At 38.3% G+C, this 7,389-nt stretch overlaps 1 non-coding gene across 1 annotated transcript; it reads left to right on the top strand.

Moving 5' to 3' along the window:
* The first annotated feature begins 4,404 nt into the window (after positions 1-4,404).
* LOC126003131 (U6 spliceosomal RNA) lies at positions 4,405-4,511 on the top strand. Its single transcript, XR_007493670.1, has one exon. It is a non-coding gene; the product is annotated as a U6 spliceosomal RNA (small nuclear RNA).
* Positions 4,512-7,389: the final 2,878 nt, after the last annotated feature.

Raw genomic sequence — 7,389 nt, 5'->3', positions numbered from 1 at the left:
AGATCAGCCACAGACAAGTTTTCCCACTCTTGCCAGCTATATTCAATATAATACTGGAAATATTGACTTGTATTACAATTATACAAAAAAAAGTTATTCATATATGAAGAGATGTATTTAAGCTCTCACTATTTGTAGATGGCATGATAATATACTTAGAAAATCCTGAAGATTTTATCCAAAAAAATCAGGAACAATAGTTGTAATAGTAAAGTAGCAAATTACAATATTAACATGCAGAAGTCCATGGCTTTTCTATATACAGAGATATTTTAAAAACAGTCCTACTCATGATTATGCCTCAAGAATTGACTTACTCAGAATCAACTTAAGAAAAGGAATGAAAGTCTAGTACAAGAAACTACAAAACACTACTTTAAGAAATTAAAGAAGACATGAGAAAATGGAAATGCACCTCCAACTTATGGATTGGAATGCTATTATGATTAACTGTCAAAACTCACCAAAGCATTGTACAGCTTCAATGCAAGATAAGTATAATATTCTATATAAGGGTAAGAATCAATGCAACATCATAAGAATAACTATGATATTTTTATAAGAAATAGATAATACTCCTGAAATTTATATAAAACAGTAACTCCCACCCTGAATATCTAAAGCAATCCTTGGGGAAAAGAAGATGGTAGTCATCACTTTCACCAATTTCCAACTATACTACTAAGCAGTAGTAATTAAAACAGCATTACATTGGAATAAAGACAGACAAATAGATCAATAAAATAGAGTTGAATCTTTCATAAAGGGTAAAAATTATAAAGTGAGGCAAAGAAATTCTCTTCACCAAGTGCTACTAGAAAAACTGGTCAGCTCCAAGCAAAAAAATAAACTCAATCTCTAACACCATGCGCAAAAGTCAAACCAAAATGGATTAAAAACCATTATATATCTCTCAAACCGATGACGAGAGCCTCTAGAAGAATTCTGCTTATTTCCGGCGTATTAGACTTTTACCCCAGTTTATTACTTTTCTCCTCTTCAAACAGAACCACATAACTTGAACTACCTACTCCTGCCTCCCAATTAGAGGGGGAAATAAAGGAGGCATCAGGACCAAACAGGTGTAAGACTACAAAGTAATAGGATAGGTACAGAGGGGACCACATATTCTAGCAGCCCTGGGGGTGAGGGAAGAAGATATGGGAGGTAGGACAAAAACGGAGGAGTAGGGAAGACAAACTGGTGATGGGAATCCCCCCCTGATTTTATGTAAATTTGCACCTAAAATATTATTGTCAACAATATGTAAGCCACTATGATCAAAATAAAAATTATGTTAAAAAAAACCATTATATAAATTAGATTTGAACCTACAAAATGCATAGAGGAAGATATGCAGAATTCCCAATGACATTGAAGATAAAGGCATTCTCAAATTTAAAATAGCACTGATTAAGCAAATAGAAGTACAGATTTAAAAATGGACTACAATAAATTAAGAAGCATCTAAACCACAAAGGAAATGGTGACTGGGACACATTGGCAGCCACAGTGTGATAAATTATTCACCCAACACTCATCTGATAAGATATATGACACTGGCAAAACTTTACCAAAAAAATCCAACCCCATCATAAAATGGAAAAAGAGATAAATAGAGACTATGTTAATAAATAAATACTAATTGTCAAAAGCATAAGGAAAAATTCTCTGCATCACTAGTCATCGAGGGATGAGATGCAAATCAAAACAACAATGATTTGTCACCACAGAATTCTTTGCTGCTGGTAGGAATGTCAATTGGTCCAGCCATTCTGAAAAACAATATAAAAATTTCTAAAATGTCTTGAAATTGAGACTCCATTTGACTCAGCACCTCTACTACTTAGAATATACTTAAGGGCCTAAAGAAAATGCAAAAAGACATTTGCACAACTATGTTACTGTAGTATTTTCCAGAATAGCCAAAATCTGGAAACTACCCAAGTGTTCAAGAAAGAATACTGGGTAAAGAAACTATAATACATATACAAAATTGCATACTACTCATTCCTAAGAAAAATTCTTCATGAAATTTTCTACTGCATGGAAAAACCTGGAGAATATTATGCTTAGTAAAATTATCTAGGAGAGAGACTGACACAGAATGGTTTCTCATATGCTGCATAGAAATAAAAATAATGATGAGATATAAATGCCCAAAGACAATGGAAACAAACAGGAGGAACAGGAGGAAATATACCACATGAGGAGTCTAGGGTATAGGACAGGGAGGGAGAAATGTCTATAGTGGAGGAAAGCATTCAACTGGGGAAAAATGTGATAATAAAATTTAGTAAAATTATGTATAAAATTCTGTCAGCAAGAATACTTTAAATCACAATGCAAAAAACTTAACAAAAATAACCCACAACAATGCAAACTGGTGAGTAGGAAACAAACTAGGGTCAGGGTGAGGGGACATTGATGGAAGGAAGGAAGGAAGGAAGGAAGGAAGGAAGGAAGGAAGGAAGGAAGGAAGGAAGGAAGGGAGGGAGGGAGGGAGGGAGGGAGGGAGGGAGGGAGGGAGGAGGGAGGGAGGGAGGGAGGGAGGGAGGGAGGGAGGGAGGGAGGGAGGGAGGGAGGGAGGATACATTCCCATATGAAGTTCAATGCTTTTCTACAGGAGAAGCCAAATTCACTTCTATTTGTGAAAATAATTTAAGACAAATGTAGTTATGGAATATCCGCACTCAACTTATACTCAAAATTCCATTTCCACTCTGAAGAAGCCTGTATTCTCTCTTAATGCATATATCTTACTCTCTTTGTTTCCAATTATTTCCCAAATAAAATTTTTTACTTCCCTATTCTCCTGAAATTCTTTTCTAAGAGAGGAGAGATCTCTGAACTGGAAGAAAGCCTGGGTAGCATTTGGAACTGATTTTTCTTTGCTAAAAAAAGGTTTTCACTCCATGGGCCCGGAAAGATAGCACAGAAGCGTTTGCTTTGCAAGCAGCCGATCCAGGACCAAAGGTGGTTGGATCAAATCCCGGTGTCCCATGTGGTCCCCGGTGCCTGCCAGGAGCTATTTCTGAGCAGACAGCCAGGAGTAACCCCTGAGCACCACCGGGTGTGGCCCAAAAAACAAAAAAAAAAAAAAAAAAAAAGTTTTTTACTCCAGCCTGACTTATATGACTCCCAAAGAAATTGAGCGGAAGTATCATTTCTATGTCAAGAATTCAGAAGGTGTGGCTTGATGACCTCCTAGAATATTGGTGCTGGTAAGCTGTAACGTTTGTACTATGCAAATGCTCATAGATTATATCCCCTGGCACTTCTCTGGGAGTCAAGGATCCCACCGGCAACAAGTCCTAACTTTTCTGGGTGCTCTCTTATGTGACCAAGATGAATGGAAAAGGAAATTAGGAGCACTTCCTTTCTCAAGGAAAGCGCTATCTATCTCCCTTGTCCCCGTTTCATATAAGTTGCTTGAACATAACTGGCAAGTCATCCAAGATAATTACTTCTTTTAGTTACCATTTCCTCCACCTGAAAAAGTAGTTTGCTTTAAAATGAGAGTTTATATATATAATAAGTTTTGAAACAAGAGCCCATTATCAGTAATTACTACCTGCTATGTGTTTGTCTATATTATTATATATATAATTAGAGTCCTCTAAATTTTCTATCCAAATTCGGGGAAACTCAAAACTCATGAGTGTATTTGTTTGTTTACAATTTAACTTAATTGCACAATAATTTTAAATCATGTGTCCAATTTGGGGGCAAACATCTTGGGGGTAAGAACTGTAGTCATAGCTCACTCCTGTCTGTACTCAGGGAACACTCTTGGGAGTGCTTGTGGGACCATATGTGGTGGGTGCTAGTAGAGCTCTAGTAAGGTATGTTGGGAAAAATAGCATCTGAAACCAAAATACTTTTACACAAAAGATTCATTTCAGAAGTCCAGAAATCTAATGAGATGCAGAATTCCAGATCTCTACGAGGAGAGGTACCAAGAATGTGGACACAAAGTCTGAGATTGGACCTCAAGAATGAACCTCTCAAAGTTCCAAGTTTTTCCTCTGGAAAAGCCCTATTATCTCCTACTCATGCAAAGACTTTGATTTATAAAAAAGGCGGTTCCAAGACAGATGTGAAGACTGACGGTGATAACAATGACAGGGCATAACTTATCCTGGGACTAATATATAAAGCCCTAGTCTAGGCCTTGACCTATGATCTGTACAACAACCAAGATCTCTAACTTCAGAGGTCTGACTGAGACAACTGCAACCGAACAAGTCTTCTGGAAACATAATGAAAGACTCTATCCTAGGCTTCATCCTAGGATCAGTGCAAAAACCAAGATCACCAACTACAGAAGACTGATTAAAACAATAGTGATGGAACAGAACTTCTAGAACCATAAAGAAAGATTTCATAAAGACTCCATTCTTTGTGCTCGCTTCGGCAGCACATATACTAAAATTGGAACTATACAGAGTAGATTAGCATGGCCCCTGCGCAAGGATGACACGCAAATTCGTGAAGCGTTCCATATTTAAAAAAAAAAAGACTCCATTCTTTGACTTATGCAGATACCAAATTCTCTACATACAGAGGCCTGATTTTATCATCCATGATAGAACAGAAGCGTTCCATACACCACAAAAGGACCTAGGGGAGAGTAAATGAACATGTACGGAGTCAGTAGTTATTCCCATGACAGTATACTTCAAGGGCAGAGACACCTTGTGCCTATTAGGCCAAGGGAATTCCCTTTCTAATTTCCCCAGTATTTACTGTGTTCATGCAGAAAAAAAAAAGCACAAAATAATTTTTGGGTGGGTTTGTTATTGTTGTTGCTGTTGTTGTTTTCATTTTTCCACCTTGTTTTGTTTGTATTTCAGGACCGTTGTTAGTGTGTGATGTTTGTCTTTATTGCTGTGGTGCATTTTTGAATTTTTTGTTTGATTTTTCTTTTTGTATTGTTGATGCATTTCTTTTGTTTGTTTTTTGTTTTTTTATTTGTTTATTTGTTTTGTTTTGTTTTTGGATCACACCCAGCAGTGCTCAGGGGTTGCTTTTGGCTCTATGCTCAGAAATCGTTCCTGGCAGGCTCAGGGGACCATATGGGATGCTGGGATTGAACCACTATCCTTCTGCATGCAAGGCAAACACCTTACTCCCATGCTATCTCTCTGGCCCCTGTTGATATGTTTCTCTTCCTTTTTACTTTTCTTCTCTCAAAATAATATTTAGTGCCTCTAGAAGGACTCCACCCACATTTTTCTTGTTTGATTCTTACCCCCATTTTATTTATTTATTTTTCTTTTCCTCAAACAGAACCACATAACTTGAACCAACTTGTTCCACCTTTCAGTTTGAGGGAGAAACAATGGAGGGCACTAAGACCAAACAATTGAATGATCACTAAGTAGTAATAAAAATGATCGGACTCAAATACCAAACCAAATCCAATGACAACAGAATCGATACCCAATCTACAAGATAGACACAGAGGGGACCACTTATCCTAGCAGCCCGGAGGGTTAAGGGAGAGGAATATGGGATGCATGCTGTGAACAGGGGTGGAGGGAGGACAACTTTGCTGGTGGGAATTCCCCTGATCCTATGTCAATATGTACCTAAAATATTACTGTGAATGATATGTAATCCACTTTGGTGAAAATAAAAATCATTATTAAAAAAATAGGTGGTTATGGAAAATACCTATTCTTTCCCTTTCCTAACTCTACCTTTTTAGTAGCTTTTCTCAACTCTGAAGAAGTTCATGTTTTCTCTTGAGCACTTACCTTTTATCTTCCTCTATCCTCTCTTCCCTTTATATCCTAATTAATTTGATTTACTTCACTATTCATCAATTCTTGAAATTCTTTTCTGCGATAGAAAGGTGATGGGACATGAAAAGTCTGGATAAGATTGAGGACTGACCTTTCTTTTCTACAAAGAGCACTGTTTCACTGCAGCTTGACTCTGAGACTGTCCAAGAATTATAAAATCAAGGATCATTTCACATGTCCTTGCATAACAAGTGGGTATCAAGTGTATCTTGACAGCTGCCTCATGAGCCTGGATAGTATGTACATCCCTCCTATACAGCGACTCACCACACATTCTTACCAATCCTGGGTGACTGGGAAGGAAGTCACAGATTTCTTTCTCAAGGCTGCCACTTCTGGCCTCCTCATCTCAAATATGCCACTTGGGGAATTGAGTCTACCACCTACAAGAGTGTCTTCTCAAAGTACCAAGACAAAAGAAGGAAGGCATCTCACAAATTCTGTCTCAAATTCTAATCTATTAAGAACAGCTTCCTTATTTTGTGAAAATCAAAAGAGTATCTCTCTGGGTTTATAGACATCTAAGCTGGTTTTAAAAGCCTTTATCCATTTTTTTTCTTTTTTGAACAACAGTATGTTTGACTTTTAGCATATAACATAATTTCTAGGTCCCAGTCAGCTTTCAATAAGCTCCAAAAACGTTGCAAATGTGTGTGTATATGTGTGTGTGTATCTTATTCAAAAGATCAAGTCAATTAGTAAAAGGTAATAAAGCAAGGAACATATGTCAATCTACACTTAAATCAAAGTTTGCTATTCCAATATAATTTACATAAAGAAGTCATTGTAATTACTTAGGGCAGAAAATACTTTGCTTTTTTATAATTGATCATGAAGAAACTGCCTTTATAAAACACCTTCTGGCCTGCCCCGTGGGGCCCAACTGTGAAAAACTGTGAGTGCTACCAGTGTATGTCTGTCTACTGTCCTCTTACGTGAAAATCTTGGGAGTGGGGCGAAAGACGCTCCAGAAAACTTGCTCTCCCAGAGGCCATTTTCAGGGCGGGACGCCAGAACAGAAAAACCGGCAGCTTTTGCAGCAGCCGGGTCCCCTGTTTGTGAAATCAGGCGGGGAAAATCCACAAAAATACGCCTGCCCAGTGGGGCCCAACTGTGAATAACTGTGAGTGCTACCAGTGTAAGTCTGTCTACTGTCCTCTTGCGTGAAAATCTTGGGAGTGGGGCAAAAAGAGGCTCCAGCAGAGCACGGCCGCTTTGGTTCGCTACGTGGCACTCTTTCTAAGAAAAGAACACCATCGCAAGAAGAAATAGTCACACTAAGAACTGTGCTATATCACAGAAGCAAGCATTTCTCTCCGGACTGTCTTCTCTGTTGCATGCTTGGGCCTAAGATATGATCCTGTGTGAGGCTTCATCCACGGAGGACTCCCCTCCCTTAGAGGCAAGTTGGCCCATCCAGAAAGGGCGGAGCCAGAGGAGTGTGCTGCCTGCATCATATAGCCAATGAATACCACCACAACACATAGGAAAACCCACAATATAAGTATGACAATGGGGAAACAACGCAGGCCAGCATCAGACATAGAGAATGAAGATGACAATTCTGATGTCTGATGAC

Source organism: Suncus etruscus, chromosome 2 (assembly GCF_024139225.1).
Source record: "Suncus etruscus isolate mSunEtr1 chromosome 2, mSunEtr1.pri.cur, whole genome shotgun sequence".
NCBI lineage: Eukaryota > Metazoa > Chordata > Mammalia > Eulipotyphla > Soricidae > Suncus > Suncus etruscus.
Note: the sequence above shows the minus strand (reverse complement) of the source record. Positions and strands in the feature narration are given on the sequence as shown.